We start from the raw sequence: 13,785 nt of genomic DNA on the forward strand, positions 1-13,785 counted from the left end.
ACAAACAAGTGAAGGTAGCATCATAATATAGTATCTACATATGTATGTGCAATCCAGAGAAAATACAACAGAATGATGTATTTAAAGAAGGTACAACATCATGATGTAGTATCTAATTATATATGAATACACTCAGTAGAGGGTAGCATCATGATGTAGTATCTAATTATATATGAATACACTCAGTAGAGGGTAGCATCATGATGTCGTATCTACCGATATGTGAACAGAATATAGTGATGGTGACATCATCATATAGTGTCTACTTACATCGGAATACAACCTAGAGAAGATACAACTTTATGATGTAGTACCTACTGATACGTTATTACAATATAATTAATAAAGCATTATTATGTATTATCTACTGATATATAAAAACGATCTAGTGAATGTAGCATCGTGATGTGTATCTACTGCTATATGAATACAATCATGAAACGTTACAACACCATGATGTAGTACCTTCTGGTATATGAATACAGTCTAGAGAAGGTACAAGATCATGATGTATTATCTAGTGATTTATGAACAGAACCTAATTAAGGCAGCATCTTGACGTAGCATCTACTGGTATATTAAAACAATCTACTGAAAATATAAAAATATAATGTAGTATCTACTGGATATATGAATACAATTTAGAGAAGGTATAACATTGTGATGTACTATCTACTGATATATGAATACAAATCAAAGCAGGTAGTATCATGATGTAGTATCTACTGGTATGTTAGTACAATCTAGAGAAGTTACAACATCATCATGCAGTATGCATCGATATATTAATAAAATCTAGCAAAGGCAAGATTATGATACAATATCTACTGATTTAGGAATACAATGTATTGAAGGTAGCATCATCATGTAATATCTACTGATCTCTGAATAGAATCTACTGAAGGTAGCATCATTATTTAGTATATCCCTATACCTGAATACAACTTAGTGAAAATTGCATCATGATGTACTATCTACTGATATCTCAATACAATCTAGTGAAGGTAGCATCATGATGTTGTATCTACTGATATAAGAATACAATCTAGTGAAGGTAGAATCATGATGTAGTATCTACTAATATCTGAATTCAATCTAGTGAAGGTAGAGTCACGATAAAGTACCTACTGATATATAAATATATTCTAGAGAAGATAGTATCATGATGTAGTATCTTCTGAATATGAATACGATCTAGTAAAGGTAGCAACGTAATGTACTGTCTTCTAATATCTGAATACAATCTAAAGTAGGTAGAGCCATGGTGCTATATTCACTGATATATCAATACAATTTAAAGAAGGTAGCATAATGATGTGGTATCTACTAATATGTGAATACAATCTAGTGAACTTAGCATCGTAATGTAGTGTCTACTAATATATGAATACAATCTAGTGAAGGTATCATCATGATGTAGTGTCTACTAAAATATGAATACAATCTGGAAAAAGTACAACTTCATGATGTAGTGTCTTCTAATATATTTATACAGTCTAGTGACGGCAGCATCATAATGTAGTATCTCCTGATAGCTGAATACAATCTAGTGAACGTACCATCATGATGTATCATCTACTGATATGTAAATACAATTTAATAAAGTAAGCATCACGATGTAGTGTCTACTGATATCTGAATAAAATACAGAGTACGTAACATCATGATGTAGTATCTACTGATATATTAATACAATCCTCACAAGGTAGCATCATCATGTAGTATCTTCTTATAGATGAATACAATATAGTGAACGTAGCATCATGATATAGTATCTTCTTATGGATGAATACGATATAGTGAACGTAGCATCATAATATATTATGTACTGATATATGAAAACAACCTAGACAAGCTACAACATCACGATGTAGTATCTATTTATACATGAATACAATCTAGTAACGGAAAAACAATGATGGAGTATCTACTGAAATATATATAGAATCTAGTAAAGATGTGATATTTGCTGATATGTGAACACAATTTAAAGAAGGTAGCATCACGATGTAGTTAGTACCTACTGATGTATAAGAAAATCTATTGAAGGCAGCATGATGATGAAGTATCTACTGATATATGAATACAATATGGTAAAGGTAGCATCATGATGTAGTATCTTCTTATATATGAATAAAATGTAGTGAACGTTGCATCATCATATAGTATACATTGGTATATGAGTACAATCTGGAGTAGTAGCATCATCATGTCGTATATATTGATATATCAACACAATCTGTTCAATTTACAACATCAGAATATAGTATACTATATCTACTGATATTTGAATAAAATCTAGTAAAGGTACAACATCATGATGTAGTGTCTACTGAAATATGAATACTGTCTAGTGAACGTAGCATCATCATTTAATATCTTCTGATATATGAATACAATCTATTGAAGGTAGCATCTTCATTTTGTATCGACTGATATCTAAGTACAATTTTGTGAACGTAGCGTCATAATGTAGTATGTACTGACATATGAATAGAATCTACTGAAGGTAGCATCATGATGTAGTATCTACTGATATATGAATACAGTTAAGTGAATGTAGAACATTATGATTCAGTTAGTATCTAATGACATATGAATACAATCTAGAGAAGGAAGAACAATATTACATAGTATTATCTCTTATATGAATACAATTCGTGATGGTAGCATTATGATGTCGTACCTACTGATATGTGAGTACATTCTAGAGAAGGTAACATCATGATGTAGTATCTTCTTCAAAACGTATAATCTAGAGTAGGTGGTATCATGATTTACTATCTACTGATATATGAATACAATCTGGAGAAGGTAGCATCATGATGTAGTATCTACTGATATACAAGTACATTCTGGTGAATGTAACACCATGATGTATTATTTACTGATATATGAGTATATTGTAGTAAAGGTAACATCATGATGTAGTATCTACTGATATATGAATAGAATCTACTGAAGGTATCATTATGATGTAGTATTTACTGATACATGAATACCATCTAGAAAAGGTACAACATTATGATGTAGTATCTACTAATATCTGAATAGAATCTAATGAAGGTAACATCATAATGTAGTATGTACTGATAGCTGAATACAATCTAGTGAATGTTGCATCATGATGTAATACATACGTATATATGAATGCAATCTAGTGAAGATAGCATCATGTTGTAGTATCTACTGATATATGAATTGAATATACTGAAGGTAGCATCATGATGTATTATTTACTGATATATGAAAACCACCTAGAAAAGCTACAACATCATGATGTAGTATCTATTGATATCTAAATAGAATTGAATGAAGGTAACATCATAATATGGTATCTACGGATAGATGAATACAATCGAGACAAGGTATCACCATGATGTCGTATGTACTGATATGTGAATATGATCTACTGAAAGTACAACATCATCGTGTAGTATATACTGATATATGAATACAATCTAGTGAAAGTAGCATCATGATATAGTGTCTACTGATACATGAGTACCATTTAGAGAGGGTATAAAATCGCGATATAGTACCTACTGGCATGTTAATACAATCTAGTGAAAAAAAGCATGATGATGTCGTACCTTCTGATATGTGAGTACATTCTAGTGAAGGTAAAATCATGATGTAGTATCTTCTAATATATGAGTATACTCTAGTGAAGGTAACATCATGATGTAGTATCATCTGATATATGAGTATATTCTAGTGAAGGTAACATCATGATGTAGTATCTTCTGCTATATGAGTATATTCTAGTGAAGGTAACATCATGATGTAGTATCTTCTGATATATGAGTATATTCTAGTGAAGGTAACATCATGATGTAGTATCATCTGATATATGAGTATATTCCAGTGAAGGTAACATCATGATGTAGTATCATTTGATATATGAGTATATTCTAGTAAAGGTAACATCATGATGTAGTATCTACTGATATGTGAATACAATAAAAACGTTATCATTGAATATCTACATTGGAAGTTCGAAATACAAAGAACTTTCCAACTGAAGAGATATAAGGTTCGTTTTACTTACTTATATCACTGTGATAGTACACCACTAGTTACTGTATAAATATTCCGTTAAAGTTTCTCTTTTGAAGTATATTAGCATTTACAGGTGTTTTGACGTACTGCTAGAACATATAGGTAAATTAAGTTTGAAGAAATCGAATGTGTTTTTTAATGCACATCATATGCACGTGCTATCAGTGATGTAAAGACATCCGAATAAAGCCACATAATAAAATACAAACAGCCAAACGGAGCGGGTAATCTCGTTTTCATCAGCGCTTCAACAGAAGCACTCTAAGTAGAGGTTTTTAAAAGCTTGGGAGTTCACCATCCGAGAGATTCATCTTCTTAAGCCGACGAATTAATTCGTTTCATCATTTCTCAACGGGAGCCGTGTCCTAAATGTTTCATTCGACATCAACACACATGTCTAACAATGAATAGTTGGTTGTTCACATGTACTATTGTTACTTTGACATTCTTGAAAGAACTAGTTGAGAGTCAGGTGTCCCCATCCAATAGACGGGTCTAGTCTCTAGTGTCCACAGTGTAATACAAGACTGCAGATTAACTGGCAATCAGTGAATGGCTGAACGGACAGTTTAGTAGATATTGAGCTGTTGTAATCCTCTCAGCGACAAGATTCTGCTGCGAAGTAAGAACCATTTTATACTGCAAAGTGAATGTGATCTCACTGGCTTTACTTGTTCCACATTCAGTGGTTTTGTGCCGTAAATTGATTCGCTTGAATAAGAGACGTCCTATTGAGATCAGCCAGAGTTCTTGCTAGCAATAACAGAAGTATTCCACCTCTTCAAATAGCCTAATATGTAGCTTAGAAATAATATAATAATATACTCAGCGCTGGAAACGTACCTATCTATATGTCTGTCTACCAAACCACGTACTTCTGACTTTCAAGTCACGTTATTTCAGAGCTCAAATAGTTTAGCATGAAATGAAATAAAACTTGGAATTTTGCTACCTTCTTGTTTTTAACGCTGATTTAAAATTCTGAAACTGAGTCCACACGTAGCAGAATTTGTTTTGCGGTTATAGACTTAAGCTCGTAAAGTCAGACCGTAAGGTTATTGTTTCAGTTTGTCTTTGAAATTAAAACGGAAGGTTTAGAACCCCCGTCTTCTTCAGATGTGCTGAGAATGTCCAAGTTTTCTTATGTTTAGAAAAATCAAGGAGAGCGCAAAGTTAGGGCTACTCGCCACGCCAGCCACGCGAGAACGCGTTCTTATTAGCTCCGCTCGCACGCGTCGCCGCCAGCGCTGAAACGTTGGGATAATTAAATTAAGAATCCATTAGTAAGTCATCACGCGGTGTACTGTTACTGTTCACAAAGAAAGAATGGCTGTAACTCTGCGCATGCGCTAGAAGAGATGATAAAATTGAGAAATATTCAAGGTAGGCAAATTGTGTTACGAGTGTATTTTCGTATGTTATTTTGCTCAGGCAAAATGTTTATTAAGATCGACACAAATTTAGAAGTCAGCAAATTGTCACGAAAAAAGAAGCGTAGGTGAGCACTGAACGTAGGCGAGCACTGAACGCAGGTGAGCACTGAACGTAGGTGAGCACTAAACGTAGGTGATCACTGAACGCAGGTGATCACTGAACGCAGGTAAGCATTGAACGCAGGTGAGCAATGAACGTAGGTGAGCACTGCTTTCATATCCTAATAATTAAAACTGAATCACCATTCCTCTTTATTGATTAACATTACAAACATGGACCTGATGACGCGTGAGGGAAAATAAGGTTCCAGGAAGAATACATTATTAAAACTGTGTCTCTACATTGCCAAACTTAACACCACGTGAGGAACATGTCCGATGTTGAGAGGCCCGGCATGGCCAAGCGTGTTATGGCGTGGGACTCGTAATCTGAAGTTCGCGGGTTCGCATCTCCGTCGCGCCAAACATGCTCGCCCTTTCAGCCTTGGGGGCGTTATAATGTGACGGTCAATCCCACTATTCGTTGGTAAAAGAGTAGCCCAAGAGTTGGCGGTGGGTGGTGATGACTAGCTGCCTTCCCTCTAGTCTTACACTGCTAAATTAGGGACGGCTAGCACAGATAGCCCTCGAGTAGCTTTGTGCGAAATTCAAAACAAACAAACTGATGTCAAGCTAACACTCAGCGAATAAGATGTTCTTTATGGTTCTTCTATAGGTAAACTTTCAAAATTGATGTAAAATAAGGTGTTCAGTAAAAACAACACCAAATGTTAAAGTGAAATATCACTTTTATGTCTACGAATTTACAACGTTAAAATAAGGATTTCGATTCTCCTCGGTGGGCTCAGCAGATAGCCCGATATGGCTTTGCTATAAGAATACACACACACACACACACACTTTTATATAGACATAACAGAAACACGGAATAGATCTCCGCGCTCTGACATTTCTTCCATTGTGTTACATATTTGCCTCCTTATGTGGCGGCCCGACAATGGCCAGGTGGTTAAGGCGCTCGATTCGTAATCCGAGGGTCGTCGCAGGTTTGAATCCTCGTCACACCAAACATGTCCGCCATTTCAGCTGTGGAGGCTTTATATTGTTACGGTCAATCCCACTATTCGTTGGTAAAGAGTAGCCTAAGAGTTGGTGGTGTGTGGTGATGACTAGCTGCCTTCCTTCTGGTCTTACACTACTAAATTAGGGACGGGTAGCACAGATAGCCCTCGTGTAGCTTTGCGCGAAATTCAAAACAAACCAATCCTTATGTGACTCATGTGAGTAAAAACTAGGGAAAAAAAAACCAACGTAACCCTACTCTTTTCTTTACTCTAACGTAATTAATATTGAGCAGTGTTACTGTATTAATTATTCTTTCCGTTCACAGGGTTCTCTCCCGATCACGGAAGTTATGGTAGTAATGAAGAACTAATCAGTATGAACAAAAAGAAGAAGAAAAAACGAAGACACAGGTAAGTCATTAAGGGGTTTGTAGACAGTTAACGACAAGTGATTATTTTAAAATGTATGTGCATAAGTGAACTACACTCACCACGTTTTGACAGTCCTTATCAAGTCATCACTACCGTTTCATCACAAATGTAACAACAGTGTATTAAATAGTCTGTATGTTAATTTGTCTCTATACTAACTTATCAGTGTGTTCACTTGTGTATATGTTAATTTGTCTATGTGTGAAGTCATCTGGGTGATCATTTCTCTATATATTCTATTACTTGTATTTTCACTTATGTGTATTCACTTGTCTGTAAATTCTATTACCTGTATTTTCATTTATCTGTGTTCATTTGTCTGTATGTTCTATTCCCTGTATTTTCGCTATCTGTGTTTCTTGTATGTATTTTCTATTACCTGCATTTTCACTTATCTGTATGTTCTGTTTTCTGTATTTTCACTTGTCTGTGTTTCTTGTCTGTATGTTCTATTACCTGTTTTTCCACTTATCTGTGTTTCTTGTCTGTATGTTCTATTCCCTGTATTTTCACTTTTCTGTGTTCACTTGTCTGTATCTTCTGTTACATATATTTTCACTTCTTGTGTTTCTTGTCTGTATGTTCTATTCCCTCTATTTTCACTTCTTGTGTTTCTTGTCTGTATCTTTTGTTACCTATATTTTCACTTCTTGTGTTTCTTGTCTGTATCTTCTATTCCCTATATTTTCACTTAGCTGTATGTTCTATTCCCTATATTTCCACTTCTCTGTGTTCACTTCTTTATACAACGTCAGTAAAATACCAAAGTTCAAACCACCGATACTTTGTTCTTACCTTCAGGTACTTTCTTATGTAAGCAACATTATCGTTCAATGGGTTTGTAAGATTTGAATTTATAAAGAAAAACCTCCTTTGTATCTCTTTATCATCTAACTGCTATCATTCAAGAAATACCTCTCTTAAACATATCTTTTTTTTTCAGTCTGTTTATTGATCAGCGGTAAACAATGAGCTATCTTCGCTCTGCCCACCATGACTATCGAATTCTGAAATTTACTGTAATAATTTCGAATGGTTTCGCTGAGCCACTGGGGATCATCTGTTTGTAGAATGTGAGGAGTTCCTAGAAGATCCCCACGGAACGACGTAGCACCATTTTTCCATAAGTGGAAACGTGAGAACATGGATCATTAAAGAATCTAAGATTTTGACCACACTTGACTTTACAACAGAGAGATGTATCGATGACGTATTGATGATGCGTCCACTCTATTAATTAACAGTTTGATGGCAAGTTTAAAATAGCCTCCACGTTCACTTCTGTTGGCGCGTTACTTGTAAACTCGCGTTATCAGGTGTTTGTTTCCTCGCGAACTAATCGTTTCCACGTGCATTGTCGTGTTACGTCTTTAGGACAGAAATTAACGATTTCTAGTGGGCAGACCAGTTCCATTTACTAAACACATTACACGAATTCAATCAGACCTTCCCAAATATTTGCTAAGTCTCATTCTGTCGTCTTATTCTCGATAAAATATTACTTCTCTTTCCAAGACCAACGTGTATGACGTCACGCGAGACGAAGGACAGGCTTTGACGGCGTGAAATGTACAGACAGCTACTGCGAATTTAATAATACACAACGAGAGAGAGAAATTCTATATTAGTAAAATACTTATTGAAATTATTAATCCTAGAACCCTTTAGCCGATGTACAAAACGTTTACAGCCATTCATACAGAAATCAATCAATCTCGAACAAATCTTGATGTGGTGTGTGGCACGTTCAGGCCTAATTGACGGGTTCTCCAATTCACTATTATTATACAACGTTCTCACTGTTGTTCTTGTAGAATACATTAGAGGCTTTGTTTAGGGTAGTAATACACGGGCGTATCCTCTCTCTTCCATTCGCTGACAGCGTTTCCAATTACCTCAAAAGCTCTTAAGTATATGAGTTTATTTCTCGTCTAATGATCCACCATAATACTTGCTATAGATTCTCTCATTAAAAGTTAACTATCAGAAACCCAAGCTCATGTAAAAATCAATGTCTCTTCTTTGTGTATTCATATATTTTACGCGGTAGCAATTTATGGAAACGATCAAAATACGTATTTTCGGTTACTTCCTTCTTTTTTTTTTTTAGCGGAACAATAAAACCTTCCGTTCGTTTTCACCCTCGTGAGCGTTGGGTATTAGAACGCTAAAATTTAGGATTCTATCCCTGCGGCTGATACTGCGCTGATAGTATATAGTGCATCATAACGCTTAAACCAGAACAAACTTACATGTATACAGATATATATGACAAGTATCTTCGTTAAAACAATTCTGGCATGGCCCGGTGGTTGAGTCGCACGACTAGCAATCTTTGATTCACGGGTGTCAAATCCCGTCAACGAATATGCTCGCCGATTCAGCCGTGGGGGTGTTACAATGTAATGGTCTATCTCGTTATTTGTTGGCAAAAGAGCAGTCCGAGTGATGGCGGTCGATGGTTTTGACTGTGTGCCTATCCTCGAGACTATCACTTTGAAACTAGGGACAGCTGGCGCAGATAGGCCTAACATCTAACTGCAATGTTCCCATAATACCATACCAGTTTTTACTTTCGACCCTAAGACTTGTGTCTGGCAACGGTCAGTTGCAAACTCTCTATATTAACCTGAAGATGACCTAAGCAGGTCGAAACATTGTTCTCTGCTTTATTAGAAAAAGTGTTAACACCAATATGAGCCGTTCTGAGATACGTTTTTACTTCAAATGGGTTTCTCATCTTCAAGAAAGACATCTCTCGAGTTGTTTGGAATAAACTACGAAACAAACAATGTTTTATTGTTCATCGTTTGATTGAAGTTATATTAAGTTTCAACAGTGCTTTATTAAACAAGTCATGTGCAACTGAAATAAAAGTTTAACGGAAATAAAAGAGTTCGAAATTTACTCTGAAAATGACGAAACTAAGACGTGACAATGTAAACAAAACAAATCGAAAGGCATTACGTATCACAGAAGAACAGCACGCATCTTTGATCGACTGCTAATTATATATAATTATATGAAATATATTTACCATAATTTCATGTAGTTTTTGTTTTGTTGTAATTTGCTTATTTCGAACACAAACTACACAGTGGGTTATCTATGTTGTCTCCACCACGAGTATCGAAAACCGATTTTTGGAATTGAAAACCTGCATACTTACCAGGTGAAGAGAAGGGATGGGTTTGTTTGGTTTGTTTTGAATTTCGCGCAAAGTTGCACGAGGACTATCTGCGCTGGGCGTCTCTAATTTTGCAGTGTAAGACTAGAGGGAAGGCAGGTAGTCATCATCACCCACCGCCAACTCTTGGGCTAGTCTTTTACCAACAAATAGTGGGATTGACCGTCACGTTATAACGTCTCCACGACTAAAAGGGCGAGCATGTTTGGTGTAACGGGGAGTTGAACACGCAACCTTCAGATTACGAGTCGAGTGCCTTATCCACCTGGCCATGAGGGTATGGGGGTATTCTTGCAATGAGAAACCTTGGAATATCAAAAGCGCATTTATCTATAACATACATAGTGGGTTGTAATGAATTTTATTCTTGTTCTGAATAAACTTTAGACACTCTTGATGTCCCTAGTGGCTCACACCACTAAAATCCAGGTTTAATACTGTTGGTAGGCGCAACACAATTAGCCCACTGTGTTTTATTTGTTTTTATTAATTTCGCGCAAAGCTACGCGGGGGCTATCTGTTCTAGCCTTTCCTAATTTAGCAGTGTAAGACAAGAAGAGAGGCAGGTAGTCATCACCAGCCACCGCAAACCCTTGGGCTACCCTTTTACCATTGAATAGTGGAATTGATTTTCACCTTATAACGCCTTCACGACTAAAAGGGCGAGTATGTTTGATGGGAAGGGGATTCGAACCCTCGATTCTTAGATTGCTAGTCGAGAGCTCTAACGATCTGGCCATGTCGAGCCAGCCCATTGAGTGGCTTTGCGCTTAACAACGAAGAAATAAAAGGACACTTGTGTGAATGCGGTGTACAAGAAGATATGTCTTCTCAAAATTGTACTCAGTTCAGGAATACTGAAATTACCGACGTTTCGGCTGCATACTGTCGTGATGGAGTTACGCTACGGCTTCAACTAGCAAAGCTGGCTTAGTGCTTAAAGTTAGGCTTAGGTACGACACTCAACTATGTAGTTTACAACACCACTTCACTGAGATGTATTGTTGTATCGGTTTACATCGTACAAAATATTCTGTCACACATTCTTGTGTTTTAATGAAGGCCGAAACAAGATACAATCCTCAAGCAAGAAAAGACGATAATAAGTTCATGGTGTGAGATTCAAAAATATATATCGATAAATAAGGTACAATGTAGTTAAACCAACGGTATACAATATGTCAGATAAATAAGGTACAATGTAGTCTTAAGTTAAACCAATTGTATGCAACGTATCATTTTCTATGTAGGACAATATTTACGAGCTATCAACTGGAAGAGTTGGAAAAAGCATTCAAAGAAGCACATTATCCGGACGTGTACGCTAGAGAAATGTTATCCTTGAAAACTGACTTACCAGAAGATCGGATACAGGTGAGGTGATAAATTAAAAAAAAAATTCTTCCACGAAACACCAAACGTGATTATTTTTATAGTGCGTGTTACGAGTCACAAATCACTGATGGCTGTTCCAGGCACACCTTCCAGACAAAATATTAAAAGTGAAATAAATAATAAATTGAATTCTACAGTTTTATTTGAATTGAATATCTTTATTAGTTGAATTGTTATAAAGAAAATATTGGAAGTCTTTGTTGAGCGATGTTACTAGAATTAGAAACATTTTGATTCGAATAAGATAAAATGACAACCCTCGTTCGAATGCGACAAACATTAACTATTTCCACTCTGAGATTGTGAGAAATATGAATAAACTTTGCAAGTTTAATAAAATACTGTTACATTAAGAATTACACTCACTTCTTTGGGTCAGTATAAGTATTGTAACAATAAAAAAACGAAAATTTCTCTTTTAATTTCATTTCAGAATAAATGTTGAAAATATATTAATTTATACGAAACCTGCCCTCTATTGTTTGTTACATGAATTTATTTTATCCTGAAATATTTATTATTATTTGCAGTTTATTTGTGCACCACTTGACTAAAGTGTGTTGAGAACTCAGTTGAGTACCACTTGAGTAGAGTGTGTTGAGAACTCAGTTGTGTACCACTTGAGTAGAATGTGTTGAGAAATCAGTTGTGCACCACTTGAGTAAAGTGTGTTGAGAACTAAGTTGTGTACCACTTGAGTAGAGTGTGTTGAGAACTCAGTTGTGTACCACTTGAGTAAAGTGTGTTGAGAACTCAGTTGTGTACCACTTGAGTAAAGTGTGTTGAGAACTCAGTTGTGCACCACTTGAGTAAAGTGTGTTGAGAACTCAGCTGTGTACCACTTGAGTAGTGTGTTGAGAACTCAGTTGTGTACCACTTGAGTAAAGTGTGTTGAGAACTCAGTTGTGTACCACTTGAGTAGTGTGTTGAGAACTCAGCTGTGTACCACTTGAGTAGTGTGTTGAGAACTCAGTTGTACACCACTTGAGTAAAGTGTGTTGAGAACTAAGTTGTGTACCACGTGAGTAGAGTGTGTTGAGAACTCAGTTGTGCACCACTTGAGTAGAGAGTGTTGAGAACTCAGTTGTGCACCACTTGAGTAGTGTTTGTTGAGAACTCAGTTGTGTACCACTTGAGTAGAATGTGTTGAGAACTCAGTTGTGCACCACTTGAGTAAAGTGTGTTGAGAACTAAGTTGTGTACCACGTGAGTAGAGTGTGTTGAGAACTCAGTTGTGTACGACTTGAGCAAAGTGTGTTGAGAACTAAGTTGTGTACCACTTGAGTAGAGTGTGTTGAGAACTCAGCTGTGTACCACTTGAGTAAAGTGTGTTGAGAACTCAGTTGTGTACCACTTGAGTAGAGTGTGTTGAGAAATCAGTTGTGCACCACTTGAGTAAAGTGTGTTGAGAACTCAGTTGTGCACCACTTGACTAAAGTGTGTTGAGAACTCAGTTGAGTACCACTTGAGTAGTGTTTGTTGAGAACTCAGTTGTGTACCACTTGAGTAGAATGTGTTGAGAACTAAGTTGTGTACCACGTGAGTAGAGTGTGTTGAGAACTCAGTTGTGTACGACTTGAGCAAAGTGTGTTGAGAACTAAGTTGTGTACCACTTGAGTAGAGTGTGTTGAGAACTCAGCTGTGTACCACTTGAGTAAAGTGTGTTGAGAACTCAGTTGTGTACCACTTGAGTAGAGTGTGTTGAGAAATCAGTTGTGTACCACTTGAGTAGAGAGTGTTGAGAACTCAGTTGTGCACCACTTGAGTAGAGAGTGTTGAGAACTCAGTTGTGCACCACTTGAGTAGTGTTTGTTGAGAACTCAGTTGTGTACCACTTGAGTAGAATGTGTTGAGAACTCAGTTGTGTACCACTTGAGTAAAGTGTGTTGAGAACTAAGTTGTGTACCACGTGAGTAGAGTGTGTTGAGAACTCAGTTGTGTACGACTTGAGCAAAGTGTGTTGAGAACTCAGTTGTGTACCACTTGAGTAGTGTGTTGAGAACTCAGTTGTGTACAACTTGAGTAGAATGTGTTGAGATCTCAATTGTGTACCACTTGAGTAAAGTGTGCTGAGAACTCAGTTGTGTACCACTTGAGTAAAGTGTGTTGAGAACTCAGTTGTGTACCACTTGAGTAGAGTGTGTTGAGAAATCAGTTGTGCACCACTTGAGTAAAGTGTGTTGGGAACTCAGTTGGGTAACACTTGAGTAGA

At 36.4% G+C, this 13,785-nt stretch overlaps 1 long non-coding RNA gene across 1 annotated transcript in view; it reads left to right on the forward strand.

Moving 5' to 3' along the window:
- LOC143227270 (uncharacterized) overlaps positions 1-11,559 on the forward strand; it is a 51,311-nt gene extending 39,752 nt beyond the window's left edge. Inside the window, exons 2-3 of the long non-coding RNA XR_013014974.1 lie at positions 6,886-6,970; positions 11,429-11,559. This is a non-coding gene — a long non-coding RNA (uncharacterized LOC143227270). The remainder of the gene's footprint in view (positions 1-6,885; positions 6,971-11,428) is intronic.
- The last annotated feature ends 2,226 nt before the right edge of the window (positions 11,560-13,785 follow it).

Source organism: Tachypleus tridentatus, chromosome 9 (genome assembly GCF_004210375.1).
Source record: "Tachypleus tridentatus isolate NWPU-2018 chromosome 9, ASM421037v1, whole genome shotgun sequence".
NCBI lineage: Eukaryota > Metazoa > Arthropoda > Merostomata > Xiphosura > Limulidae > Tachypleus > Tachypleus tridentatus.